Consider the following 15,486-nt stretch of genomic DNA (forward strand, 5'->3'; position numbering starts at 1 on the left):
TCTCGTGGTTCATGATTTTGAGCTCTGTATTGGGCTCTGTGCTGACAACTCAGAGTCTGGAGCCTACTTTGGATTCTGTGTCTCCCTCTCTGTGTGCCCCTCCCCTACTTGCTCTCTCTCTTTCTCTCTCTCTCTCTCTCAAAAATAAATAAATATTAAACAAATTTAAATATGAGGTGCTACTCACTGTGTATAGTGTATAAACCTATAAAGCAAAACTTTGGAAACAAATATATACATTAATGGAAAGTCTAAAATATTAAGAGCTTCCTGTTTTCTAATGGCAGGAGTTCTAAGAGGGTCTCTTCTTTGCCCAGATACTTTCTCTTTTTTCTCGCTGTTATCTGAAATTCTTCTGAAAAACGTCCATTTTTTCATGTTACCATTTTTGGAAAACATTCATTTAAAGAAATGTGCCTCCTTGCCCAATCGTATTTTCAGTCTAAGTTGTTAAGTGGCCAATACCAAGTGGGAAGCAGGGATACATCCCAAGAATTCAGAAATATACCCGTGTCCCATGTGGCTTTCTTATCTGACATTTGGGTCTGTTAGGGAGGCCAGGAGGGTGCAGGGCCCTCAACCCACCACTTTAGTTGTAAGGGACTGAATGACTCCTGTTACAAAAGCTAATATATCCAGTTTATTTAAATATCTTTTTCTCAGTGGAGAGGTCCATTAGAAAATCATGTCTCTTCTCAGATGAATTTAGTAGTGATAGAATTAGATTAATCAAGGACAAAAAGTATCCAGGAAAAAATAAATCAAGTGAGATTAACAAAAAAAGTATATTGAATGCTAAACAAGGAGATGTTCGTATGGGCACAGCTCAGAAATGTATATGCGTTTAGTTAGAGCTTGGCCATCAAAGAATCTGAGTGGCAGAGAAGGCACTTTAGGGTAAGAATCTCAGAGAAACACCAAGAATTTACCTAAAAGAAAAAGTTTGCTAGAAGTGACATATCCAATTTTTTTATATCTAAAAATAGAAAAGTCTCTCTCATGTGCAACTCTTGATCTCTGGATGGTGAGTTTGAGCCCCACATTGGGTATAGACATTACTTAAAAAAAAGAAATTTAAAATTTATTTTTAAAAAGAACAGTCTCTCTCTTTTTGAAAAGCTATTTACAAATTCCAGTTTCCTAGTATTAAAGACTACAGCTCTACCCACCCATGCTGCTAGTATTTTGATTACTTACTCTTCCTTTCGCATTTTGTGTGTCTCTTAGTTTTGGTTCAGATTCCCCCCATAAACTTTATCGTGATAATCGTCTTCATATCCCTCATTTTGTCTTCAAGCACCCAGTTAGATCTAGTCTTGCTTCACTCTTACTGTTATAGTGATATGCTTTAGAAACGATTCTAATAATTTTTACAACCACAACAAAAAAATACGATTCTGCAGTATCCTAAATATCTTTAACTATGCTTACTATGGCCAAAATCGTAGGCTGCCCATTTTATCATATTCTTAAATAAAAAATTACTGCACATGAATTCAACAAATATTTGTTTTATAGAACCTGTTTGCAGTAACACAGGAGGAAAATACAGAATAAATAATATAACACTGAATGCACATCATTAAACAGATTTAGAAGCTGGGGTGATGTGTATAGGAGTAGCATATGGCCAATATTACTGTAAGTGCTGGAAGAAAGATGATAAAAGTTCAGTGGAGTGTGAGATTTCATCTAGTTGGAAATGAGGGAGAAAGAATCTGTGGGAAGGTAATATTTGTTTTGGATCTTGAAATATGTGCAGGATTTTGAAAAGTGAACACGTTGGGGAATGTACTCCAGGTAAACGTCACAGGAATAGGTGAGAATAGGAGTGCATGAGACATGGCATTTTAACAGACTGGAGTCCAGTGCATGGATAGAATGTACTAAGGTAATTCATCCTAGTTTTTGCAGCAAATTCCAAATCTCAGTGACCTAACAAACCCAACTTCATTTGTTGTTCGCATCAGAGTTCTAGGATTTGTTTTATAGGCAGCATTCATTCATTATACATGATGCCTCAGGGATGCTGGGTCCTTCCATTTTGATACGAAACTCTCTTCCAGGATCTCTGCAAAGAGTTCCGTTGTCTTAGCAATGAGAGCAATTAAAATAAAAAGAGTATTATTCAGAAGGTTGTAGATATCAGACCTGGATACACTGTGCATCATTTCTGATGCATATACTCCATTGATCAGATCAGATCAGAACTTAACCCGTGGTACTTCCAAATGCCAGGAAGTATGGGAAATGACATTTTCCTATATATCTAAGAGTAAAAGGAAACGGTGTATTAAACACCTAGTGTTGTCTCTGCCACAGGGAATAATGGATGGTAGAAAGGAGAATGTATTGAAATAATGAAAGGCACCGAATGCCGTGTTTGAATACTTTTTAGTGATAGTTCTGTTTCTACTACACTATGTAGGTTCTACCCATAGCACAACATTGTTGACTAAAATTATTTAATGATAACAAGGTTGCTGGAAAAAAATTTATAGTATAACAATGAAGCTTAAGAAGGAATAATATGTGGAGCATATAAATTATGTGAGGCTATTGTCTCTTCTTTTAGAAATCCCAGTCAGGAAATACAGGTATTTTAAAGCAATTATCACTCACTAATGATTCTTTTCAAGTCAGTTTAACTTACACTGGTTTCTCTCCTCCTTCTCTACATCTGAACAGAAATTTCTGTTCATATTTTCTGATTTTTCTGAAATTTATGAAATTTCTGCTGATTTTCATGTCTCATCACTGCTATGATATTAGTCTTTCAATATAGAGCCTTTAACAATCAATCATTTTATTCACATCCAAATTTATGTCCAGTGCTTTGAAGATAGCAGACGTTCAGTGAGTTCTTTTAATGAATAAATAACTCCATAAGCAGGGGTCTGCCATGAGAACTGCCTATCTTGATATTAACAATATTTTATTCTGTCTTTGTGACAATTATGGAAACAGCTAAAACGATGTCAAATTTGTTTAAACAGCAAACACTTAAGGAGCACTTGATATATGTCTGATACTATTGTGTGTCTTAGGAAATCAAAATGAAATAAGGGAAAATAAAAAATAAAACAAGGAATGATGAAGAAATATGAAGAGATGTCTTTTGATATTTCAGGCCAAAATTATAGCCCAAGAAGTTTGAAACACTCAATTTCTTTTTCCCCAAGCTTTCTCTGGATTCTATAGATTCCCCCGCCTGAAATGTATTAACTGATTTTTTTTAAGGCATTATCTCAGGGGAAGGAATTGTGTCTTATTACTTCCAGTGAGGAAGAGTCATCCATGACTGAGAGTTTTTGACTGTGCCTCTGCTGATAATAACCTATGGATAGTGGAGCAGGAACAAGAAATGAAAAAAGAAATTGGTGATAGACTTCCAACTTCCAGAAATTGAACAAGGTCATCTTCCCTTACATGTTTTAAAACTTTGATTATAAAACAGGCTCCATTTTTTTTATTTTCTATTTTATTCTTTGATGTTCACTCCAGCCACTTTTTAATTGATAGAAGCCATTTCCTTGTAGAGAAATGCTTAGTTTAGGAGCTTGAATAACCTTCAAATTCATGGTTGCTGACTTTGCTGCAATTTAAATAACTGTTAAGTGATGTTACTTTCCCCATTTTCCATTGATAGTATGACCTAATGATGATTCATATTTCTGATAGTACTTTATAGTAAAGTCAGGTAGACAGTAGGGTATCAAGATTGTTACTATATATGTTTTATCATTTACTATGATACTGAAAAAAATATGATGAAAGACAAGGTTCCTAAGAACAAAATGAAAGATTTGTCTGTTTTTGGGAGATTATATCATTTGAGAAGATAGATATCTGAGGAATATTTACTGATCAGACAATTCTATCATAAGAAATTTAAAAGACATACTAAAATTTAAGAAGGAACATAGGATGGGTGTGAGTCTAAAAAAAAGGACAGATCTAAAAGAATGTGTAGGAAGGTCAGAGGTCAGACTAAGCATCAAAGAAAGAGAAAGAAAGTGTCCTTTACATGAAGAAAATTCCAAAATGGCTGAATGTCACCTTCTGCCAGTTTCCAGACTGGAGCTAAAACTCAGTGTCACTGTGATCCCTTCATTTTCTTTACCTCTAGATTAGATTACCTAATTAATCGTCAGTTTCTTTCAGGCTCAAAAATATATTTTCCTTTTAAAAAATCCTGCAGTCACTGGTCACTTTTCAGACTCATATCAGCATGTGACGCACTACGTAATGAAGTTTCTCATAACTCACCTAACTAGCCTAATGGCTACAGAACCAGGCCTGTTATTGTTTGCAAATGCCTCTCTAGAATTCATATCTACCACATCATTTCCTCAGCTCTCAAATATTGATAGGTCTCTTTCTTTTCCTCTTCTTTCCCTTCCCATTTACCTGTGTTTCCCTTCCTGGAAATTCATTCCTAAGGCCATTAGGTAGAACCTAGCAAGGACAGGATGCCCAGGGGTAGAGGGGCACTGAAGATTGGTGGGCAAGCTGGAGTAGTGAGCGTCCCCCCCCCCCCATCGCCACAGGATATTGGAGACTGGATAGGTAGGGTCTTGGAACTGTGGGGCATCCTGCTACCCATGTCAGGTAGGGTGGGTATGGGAAGGCCAGCCAGAGGAGAGGTGTATGAGGCAGGGTAAGGTGAGGAGGGAATCTGTGCCATGTTGGGGGTCAGAGGGGATCCTGTTATCCCAATGTTGGAAGAAGGTGAAGAAGGTAATGCTGAGGAAGAGATTTAGAGCTCAAGAAAGGTGATGGGAGCTTTCTTAACAGGGATGAGCCCGGCCAGGTGTTTCTAAGCCTAGACAGAGTGAGTGGGGGGGGGGACTTCTCCCCCATAGTTAGTGGTGGCCCCTGCAGGGGGCTGGAGTCAGAGTAGGGTAAAAGAGGATACTGGTAGGGTTGGTGGGGCAATTGCATGACAAAAAGAGAAGGGGTATGTGGGAAGATTAATAGAATAAGTAAAGATAATGATGGTCGTGCTTATCAATCACAGACAGTAGAACTACAAATAGGGAAAGGAGAAAAAAGAAAAACAAACAGAATGACCTCTGTGATACTGATTTGGAGTTGGAGGTGGTGGTATATGCACGTATGCCCATACATATACTATTACATCCACACACATGTCTCCTGGCTCTACCCGCTGAGAGGGCCTGGGAACAGCAGCACCCCAAAAGCCTGAGGCTTAGATCTTGATTAATAAATATAATTCTTCCCTAAAAAGAACTTGGCTGATTCCAGGTATGGGAAAGAGAAATCATAAGATCTCAGAATATCTTGTTTCTAAAACTAAGGAGACGACTGCTCAAGGAATGGCAGGAACAAATAAAAGGACAGAGGGGCCAGTTTGTAGGGGCTCCCTCTGAAAAAATATAGGGCAGCCTGAGCATCAAAATAAATAGTAAGAAGTTACAACTCACTGAATAAAATAGGACCCAGGGAAGACATTGAAATTTGATAAAGAATGGGAAATGTGCACAAATACACCTTCCTACAAAATATTTAAATGTGTTAATATTTAAATATCCTACAAAATAATTGCATAGTAATGAAAAAGAAACTTTATGATAGAAAAGCCTAGTAGGTACCACCTGGATGAAGTGATTAAAGTTAATATTTCCAGGCCGGGGACATATTTGAATCATGTATGCCTCTTTATAAGATGCAGTGAGAACAGTAGAACCGTGTTACTTACTTATGCAAAGATGCATAACCCAAAAATAGCTGTAAAGAGACCAAGGAGAACCCAGGTAAGAAACATTCTATGCAGTAACTGGCCCATACTCTTCAAAAGTGCTTGATTCAAGGAAATGAAAAAAAGACTAAGGAATTATTCCAAATGTAAGGAATCTAAAAAGAAATCTGGACAAATAAATGTGTTACATGATCCTGGACATGATTCATTTGCTGTAAAGGGCATTGACCAAATTTGAATGAGGTCTGAGGATGGTAACAACGTACTAATGTTAATTTCCTGATTGTTCTGGTAGTATTTTCAGAAGAATACCCTTGTTTGTAAAAAATACAATTAAAGGATTCAGAAGTATGTAAAAAAAAAAGATGCAGTATAAAATTTTGATGGTTTTAATGACACAAAAGCATGTGGTAGGCACACGTAATGGCCAAATTTACTTTAAATTTTTTTTTTTTATTTTGAGAGGGAGAGAGCACATGGGCTAGTGGGGAAAGAAAGGGAGAGGGAGAGGGAGAGATTGAGAGAGAGAGAGAGAGAGAGGGAGAGAGAGAGAGAGAGAGAGAGAGAGAGAGAGAGAGAATCCCAAGCAGGCTCTGTGCTGTCATGATCCCATGAACCGTGAGATCAGGACCTGAGCCAAAACCAGGAGTTGGATGATTAACCGACTGAGCCACCCAGGTGTCCCCAGTTTACTCTTTTAAACTTATATCTTAAACACATATCCTACTCTCTAGCCCATACAACATGTCTTATAATAACATTTGATTTTGAGTCTGCAGTTTTACCTGATATTCCTCTGCTTTTCTAGTTGGAAAACTTTTGCTCTTTAGGGGACAACTCAGTGGTAATGTAATTGTATAACAACTTGTGTTACTCCACTAGGCATGTTACATTGCTCTGTCCCTAATATCGACAATGCATTCTTCTTTAAAAATTAAGTTCACCTTGCTATTGCATTTTAATAATTTGTCAATGACACTTACCTCTCCTCCAGTACGTAATGAGTCATTACTATTATTATTATTGACGTATTGTTACATTTCCATTGCTCACTTCCCATAATATCTGAGTGTAGTAGGTGCTCAAATATATTTTGAATAAGTGAATATTCTGTGTTAACCTGATGTGTTTTGTATGTCACAGCTACCAGCCTTTCTGTGACAGTTGTATTTTAATTAGATGAGCGTGTCGATATAATGCTGAACAAAATTGTGGATGTCAAAAAGGCTTTTAACAAAGATGTTATTTTATACTGCATTTTATCATTTTATACTTGAAAATCATAAAGAAATCCACCACTTTGTCTCCTGACCTTCTGCCAGCAGCAACCATCTCCTCAGGGTCCCTTTCGTATCCACAAATAAATCAAGAGATCACAGTGTCCCCTCCGCAGCCTCCCTGGAATTGCAGAGGCCAGGGGTTCTCAGACTTGAGCATGTATCAGAATCACCTAGAGGGTTTGTTAAAAAAAAAAAAAAAAGAATTCTGGGCCCCAACCCCACAGTTTCTGTTCCAGTAGATCTGGGCCGGGACCCAACAATTTGCATTTCTAACAATTTTACAGTTGTTAAAATGCTGCTGTCATGGTGACCACCCTTTGAGAACCACTGCTCTAGGTTTTTTCTCACAACTATGAGGTCAGCTAATTCTCAGCATGACTCCTATCATGAATCCTATCAGTCAACATGAAAAGGAGAATACTCCCCTGCCCCCCACAGGTCAGTCATACTTTCCCTAAGCAGTCATTTCCACTGGGTAAGCAGAAGTGATATCCACTGTACAAAATCTCCACTCCTCCATCATTTCCAGATTGTTCCACCAAGTTTTGGCTTAATCCCATAACAGACTTCCTAGGTCCTCCACCTAACTGGATATTGTCTGACTGGCTTGAAGCTCAGTTCTCCTTTCCGCATCCATTCCTCCAAACACACGCTGAGAGACTAATCTTCTTCCCTAAGGCTCAGTGTCTCAATTTCCAGTAGGGCTGTTGCATCCCAGCAATTACTCCCTTATATTCTTGTATAAATCTTTGCTCCTTTAAGGCTCAAGACTTGATCATTTATCTACCACCTCTTTAGATATTGAAGACTTTGGCTCACATTCTTCCTGTCTACTGAAGTACAGCTCTCCTTGCAGGAGACTTCATTGCCTAGGTTTTCATCAACCTGCTCAGTTCCAAGGACGTCTTACCCTGATTTACTTAAGAGACTCCTTCCCAAAACCAAACTCTGAGCCTTCTCATCTCTGAAATTATAAAATCATGCATTCCATTCTCCAACAATCATGTCTGCTAATATGCTTCAGTTGCATTTAGAATAATGTCTACTGATGCCTCTACTATTTTCCCATAAAGAAGAATTAAAGGGCTTCCACCGTTTTATTTACCACTCCCTAGGCATACACCCCTTATGTTGGAGCACCCTCATTCTTTTTCTTCCCTCCACAGTAAATGCCAAATGCTCACACTTTTAATAAAAAAGGTATTCTGCCTATACCTCGCTCCTTGAACTTCTCCTACCATCTAGTGTATGTATGTTATTGGTAAAGCCCTTTCTGTTCTTCATTGTCAGCCACTGCCTCTCTAACTGTATCCCTGCTATCATTAGACATGTTTCAGTCCCAATAGTATTACAATTAATATCCTTCCTGGAATCCACATTCTTTGCCCGGCTACTATCTTTCCTTTCTTATGCCTCACATCTACACATCACATATAAACTCTACATTCGCTCTCCCCTTTCTTTCATATCCCCAAACCTCTGTAATTCCTTGTAGCCCATCTATCACCTGTGAGCACGTGCCACCAAACCCACTCTTTCCAACATTGACAAGCAGTACAAACTAAGGATCACACTATCTTGGTTCTGTTTCCTGTTCTTCTTGGTAGACCCCCCTTCCTCCTCCTGTCACTTATGTGCAACTACTCATTAGAGCAGTACCTTAAAACTTCTCTTAGTTATTTCATTCATAAATTGCTCTATTGCGTCCTCAAAATATTGGGGTGGGGGGGAACGGGTTAGCTAGAATTGTATGCTAGAGGAATCCTCCTTCAAGAATCAGGAAAAAAAATAGTTTTTTCAGACAAACTGAGAGGCTTTACCATTCACAGACTAATGTGTGAAACATGTACTTCACAAAAAAGAAATAGAATTGGGGCTTGCTCGTCTGAAAATTTCTGCTTTTTAATTGAACTGTTTATTGTAACTTGTTGCTCTAAGGATTCAAAATATGTCCTTAAATTATTAGAATACACTGAGAATTGATATTATACCACTTGACCTAAAATATACAACAGTATAATTTCAATTACACACAATCCTTTGTGCCATTTTTGTCATAGTTTATCAGGGGATATGTAATAAACCCAAAATGTGGTATTGTGTTATTTTTAACAGTTCTTTGTCTTTTAAGAAGAAGTCAGTTTTTAATATTTACCCACCGATTTGCCATTTTAGGTGTTCTTCATTCCATCATGTCAATCAAAGTTTCCTCTATTATCATTTTCTTGTAACCACAAGAACACTTTTAGCACTTCTCATCATGGAGACCTTCTAGTGACAGATAATTTCAGCTTTTATTTACTGAAAAAAACTTACATATTTCACACTCATACTTAAAAGACATTTTTGCTGGATATAAAATTCTAGGATGGCTGGATTCCTCTTAGCAATTTTGTAATATCACTGCAATATCCTGTGGTGTCCGTTTTTTACCTAGTAAGAGTCAGTTACTGTTTGTTTTATGCTGTTTTCCGGTAATATGTATAGGTGTGCTTTTTTTTTTTTTAATTTTATTTTTTAAAATTTACATGAAATTAGCATATAGTGAAACAATGATTTCAGGAGTACATTCCTTAATGCCCTTTACCCATTTAGCCAACCCCCCCCCCACAATCCCTCCAGTAACCCTCAGTTCTCCACATTTATGAGTCTTTTCTGTTTTGTGCCCCTCCCTGTTTTTATATTATTTTTGTTTCCCTTCCCTTATGTTCATGTTTTGTCTCTTAAAGTCCTCACATGAGTGTAGTCATATGATATTTGTCTTTCTCTGACTAATTCTACTTAGCTTATGATAAGTTCCATCCACGTAGTTGCAAATGGCAAGATTTCATTCTTTTTGATTGCCGAGTAATACTCCATCCATATATACTCCATTTTATATGTATGTATGTATATATATATATATATATATATATATATCTCACATCTTCTTTATCCATTCATTTGTTGATGGACATTTGGGCTCTTTCCATACTTTGGCTATTGTCAATAGTGCTGCTATAAACATGGGGGTGCATGTGTCCCTTCAAAACAGCACACCTGTATCTCATGGATAAATGCCTAGTAGTGCAATTGCTGGGTCATAGGGTAGTTCTATTTTTAGTTTTTTGAGGAACCTCCATACTGTTTTCCAGAGTGGCTGCACCAGCTTGCATTCCCACCAACAATGCAAAAGAGATCCTCTTTCTCCATATGCTTTTTAAAAATCTATTTATACTTCTTAAAATTTACTGAACCTCTGAAATTTGTAAGGGGTATTTTTTACACAATTTGAGGAAATTTTGACGTATGTATATTCCCATTATCTCTCTCATATCCTTATGCTATTCTTGTTTTTCACATTCAATCCTATGATGATGTTACACAGATCCCTGGGGCTCTGTTCATTCTCCCCCCCCACCCTTCCTCCTCCTCCTCCTCCTCCTCCTCCCCCTCCTAATCCTCCTTCCTCTTCCTCTTCTTTTCTTTTCCTTTTTAATGTTCTCATTTCTGACTCTGTATTTTCCATTTATTTGTTTCCAGTTCATTGATCCCTTCTTCCACAGTTATCATCTATTTTAGGTTTCCTTAGTTTATTTTTTTATTTCATATATTTACATTTTAATTCTAGAATTTACATTTCATCTTTTCTTTATGTTTGCCTTTTTCTGCTGTAATTTCTAGTCTAATTTTTCACCCTATACCTTCCTTTACATCTTTGAACATATTTATAATCTCTTTAAAATCATTATCTATTAATTCCCTCTTAGATTCAGTTTATATTGCCAGGTTCTTCCTTCCTTCCTTCCTTCCTTCCTTCCTTCCTTCCTTCCTTCCTTCCTTCCTCTTTCCCTCCCTCCTTTCCTTGATTATAGAACAATTGTATCTTGCTGGTTCACTGTCTTCCATTTTTTTTTAAATCTATCCTGAACATTATAGTTGAAAAATGAGCATGCCAGAGCTATGTTGTCTTCCATTAAAAAATGCTGAGAACATTACATGTTCTTACAGTTGATTAAATTATTATGTTTTTAATCCTATGAGTTTTTAGTTATATTTGTTTTTTAGGTAGGTTCTCTTTTGGCTTCGTTGTTAGTCCTACCACATAGCTCTTGTATCTCTGTTCACCTTCCAGTCCTGCTGAAGGTTATCATTATTTGCATGCCTCAGAATACCAGTGGGAAATGTACACTAAGAATTCTGTCATCCCTCTTTTGTGCAGATCCTTCTTGCCAGGGTTCTGCCCCACAAATAATTCTAATTGTTTCAATGGCCTAAATTCTGTACTCTCATCAGTGCCTCCTCAGCTTAGTGAGGTAATCATGTTCTGGCTGGGCTCCACCATCCTCTGCTGTGGTCAGGAAGGCACCCAGGCACAAAGCCAGACCAGATACGAAACATACCTCAGATGTCATCCTTCTCCACAGAAGTGCAGTCTTGCTCTGCACGGAAAATAGTTACTTTATATATTTTGTCCAGACTGAGGGAAATTACTCTTATCAGATTGGGTTGCAGAAATCTGGCATTGAATTTTAATCCTCATTTTCTCTGTTACTGCTGGTGTACATTTTTGCAGGGTTTACCATTTTTTGGTGATTTCACCAGTTTGAAAAAAGAGATTTTGTAGTTTTGTTTGTCTCTGCCATATTCCATTAGAAGTTTCCAGTTATTACTTTAATTTTTTTTTTATTTTAAAAAAAGGTTGACAGTATTTCCAGTATTTCCATGCATTTATAAAAAGTGGAATTTAATGGGTATAAAATTTGATTTCTAATTCATTTTACTCAAAAGACTGTCGATATTTTCCCTTTGTCTTTTCTTTTCATATATAAAAGTCTGAAAGGCCTACCTAATTTTGTTTGCATGAATGTAACCTGTTTTTGCTACCTAGACTTTGATAGGATTCTTTCCTTGACTCTTTAAATACTTTTGTAAGGATATCTGGCTATATGCCAGTTTATTGATTTTTCTTGGCAAATGATAAATCTTATCAATCTTCATACACAAATATTTTATTTGAATTAGGTAATATTTCACACATTAGATCTCTGTTGCATCCTCTCAGATGTTTTTCATTATACCTTTTTTGCTTGTTTTTGTGTTTTTATTTTAATTTTATTGTCAACTCGGTTATTATTGAACACAATATACATAAACGTTATCAGAGTAAGTGCCCAACCAGGATAGTGGGGCTTTTTAATATTTATTTATTCTATTATTTTTTAAATGAAATGTATTGTCAAATTGGTTTCGATACAACACCCAGTGCTCATTACATCTTTTAAACAAATACGAAATCTTTATGTGTTTGTTCTTTTGTCCTTCATAACCATTGTTTCTCTATTTCTGTTGTTCTGTTCATTCCGATTCAGTTTTCTGAGGGATCAATCATGTTAATAAGACAATCCAAGTAGATCTTTGTTACACAATTGACTTATTTCCCCCCACATCCTCAGCATACCTTTCCATCTCCTTCATTTTTTTTTAATTTTAATGTTTATTTATTTCTGAGACAGAGAGAGACAGAGCATGAGCAGGGGAGGTGCAGAGAGAGGGGGGGACACAGAATCTGAAGCAGGCTCCAAGCTCTGGGCTGTCACCACAGAGCCCAACACAGTGCTTGACCTCACAGATAGCGAGACCATGACCTGAGCTGAAGTCGGACGCTCAACCGACTGAGCCACCCAGGCGCCCCCTCCCCCCCATCTCCTTCATTTCAACCTGATGACTTTGCAGGTCTATCTTTTACCTGTAGTTGACTATGAACTTTTGAACAGAAGTAGTTTACTTTCTCATATATGAGAAAGTAAAAATATAAAGGCAAGTTAGAAATTAGTAAACTAATATAATAAGGTTAATGAACATGTACAGGTCCTTAAATCCTTAAGAAGTAATAGACACAATAAGGAGAAAAATTTAGGCCTGTTTGCCATCACAAAAAAAGTAGAGAGCTGGTGTTTAGTCAAATGGAAGAAAAATTTCAAGTGAGATTTTTCAGAGCATGCTGCAGTATGTATTGCTTTGACATTTGGATCTTGTTACATTTTAAGCTTTGGTATAGCCAAGTAATGATTAAGATCAGTCTGATTAAAAAAATAAAAAAGGAAACTCTAAGTAAAGCAAATAGTCTAAGTGGCCAAACACTATTTGGTCTAAAGCTCCATTGTGATGATTTTTTTTGTTTTTGTTTTTATTTTTTTTTTAATTTTTTTAACATTTACTTATTTTTGAGAAGAGAGATACAGAGCATGAGTGGGGGAGGAGAGAGAAAGAGGGAGACACAGAATCCGAAACAGGCTTCAGGCTCTGAGCTGTCAGCACAGAGCCCAACGCAGGGCTCGAACTCACGGACCACAAGATCATGACCTGAGCTGAAGTTGGATGCTTAACCGACTGAGCCTCCTAGGCGCGCCTGTGACGATTTTTTTGATGTGTTGACTTGTGTAGTTTACAGTACCCAATTATCCAGTCAAACACTAATTGAGGTGTTACTGTAGACATAATTAAAATTTAACCAGTTGACTTTAAGTAAGTAAGATTATTCTAGATAATCTGCATGAGCCTGATTCAATCAGTTAAAATGCCTTAAAAGCAAAGCTGAAGCTTCCCCAAGAAGAAGAAATTCACCCTGTGGACAGTAGCTTCTGCCCATGCCTGTGAGTTTGAATCTACTCATGATACTCCCTTATCCCTTTTCTGGTGTCCTGGCCTACAGACCTTGGACATTCACAGCTGTTCTGTAAGCCAAGTCTCGGATTAAATCTATGTATCTGTCTGTTCCTCTTCATCCTTCATGTATAGGTATGTATGTATGTATATTATATATGTGTATATTTGGTTATATATCACATGTGATATATATAGCTGTGTATATGTGTAGATAGATAGATCAGCTGGGGGGCAACCAGAGAGGTAGAAAAATATATTCAGGAGTGTGCCTGGTTCATCCATCTTGAGGGAAGATCTTTGGATTAGATCCTTGGTTGTCCTGTAGATAGTCACTGAGGTTATGAAAAGAAAAATGGGGGTTAATAAATGAAAGGATTAAATTATACCTGCATTCTCAAGAGCTCTCTGGGGGCTGTATTTATTGTTTTTCTGCCTGATTTTGGTGGATCCACTCTAAAGAGTACAGCAGTTGGTGGATCTACAAATTGTCCTCAACCCCTCTCCCCACCTGGTACTGCACAGACAAACACTTTATGGGAGCACAGCTGGGTATTACAACACACCCCTGTTTATTTTAAATCGTAATGATTCACAAAATCACTGTCACCTGATTATAGAAAAAAATTCCGGGGTACCTGGGTGGTTCAGTCAGTTGAGCGTCGGACTTCAGCTCAGGTCATGATCTCACAGTTCATGAGTTCGAGCCTCACATCAGGCTCACTGGTACCAACCTGTCAGCACACATCCCGCTTCAGATCGTCTGTCCCCATCGCTCCGCCCTATCCCCGCTTGCACTCCCCCCCCAAAAAAATAAATATTTGAAAAAAAAGAAAAATATTCCACTTTGGATACTATAAACAATATGAGAAATAACAGTCAACTGAGAGTTTTCCCATTGAGCCATTTTTGAAACTATCTGATGCGTCGATAGTAGTCTATTAAGGTTTATTAACCTAAAATTTCATTCATGAAGCATAGTGGAATGAGCTCTAAAGTTGTATGTTAATTACTGAAATATGAGTTTCTGTAAGCTCATTCGTTTTCAAAAGTTATTTACGGGGGCGCCTGGGTGGCACAGTCGGTTAAGCGTCCGACTTCAGCCAGGTCACGATCTCACGGTCCGTGAGTTCGAGCCCCGCGTCAGGCTCTGGGCTGATGGCTCAGAGCCTGGAGCCTGTTTCCGATTCTGTGTCTCCCTCTCTCTCTGTCCCTCCCCCATTCATGCTCTGTCTCTCTCTGTCCCAAAAATAAATAAACGTTGAAAAAAAAAAAATTAAAAAAAAAAAAAAGTTATTTACAAACCCTCAGGAGTTCCATTAACCCCATGCTGTAGCCATATTCTGAGGGCAGGGAGTGGGAACTGAGAAGACCACTTCTATTTATGTAACTTAAAGGTTTAGGGTCAGCCTTGAGTTTGAAGTCCAACTCTGCTGATTATTATCAGTCTGAATTAGAAAAATTCTGCTGTAGTATCATCATCTGCAAAAATGCAAGAAGTATTTATAGTGCTGTGTGGATTAAATGCAATAGAGGCAACAGTTTAAAAGAAGTGAAATTTATCCCTTCTGTTATATTATGGGACTTTTCTAAGTTTTTATTTGCAAATGAAAAACCTTTCTTCTCGTTCTAAAATTATATTCATCTATGTAGATCTTTAGTATGTCACAAATCAATCAGCGTTTTTCCTTTGTCTTTTTCTGATGATTCATATATAATGAATACATATAATGATACATTAGTATGTATATATATGTGAATATGTGTATATATGTGTGCGTATGCATATATGTGTGTTTAATGTATGTATACACACACACACTACTTAAAAGCTAGAGC

Source organism: Panthera tigris, chromosome B4 (genome assembly GCF_018350195.1).
Source record: "Panthera tigris isolate Pti1 chromosome B4, P.tigris_Pti1_mat1.1, whole genome shotgun sequence".
Taxonomy (NCBI): domain Eukaryota; kingdom Metazoa; phylum Chordata; class Mammalia; order Carnivora; family Felidae; genus Panthera; species Panthera tigris.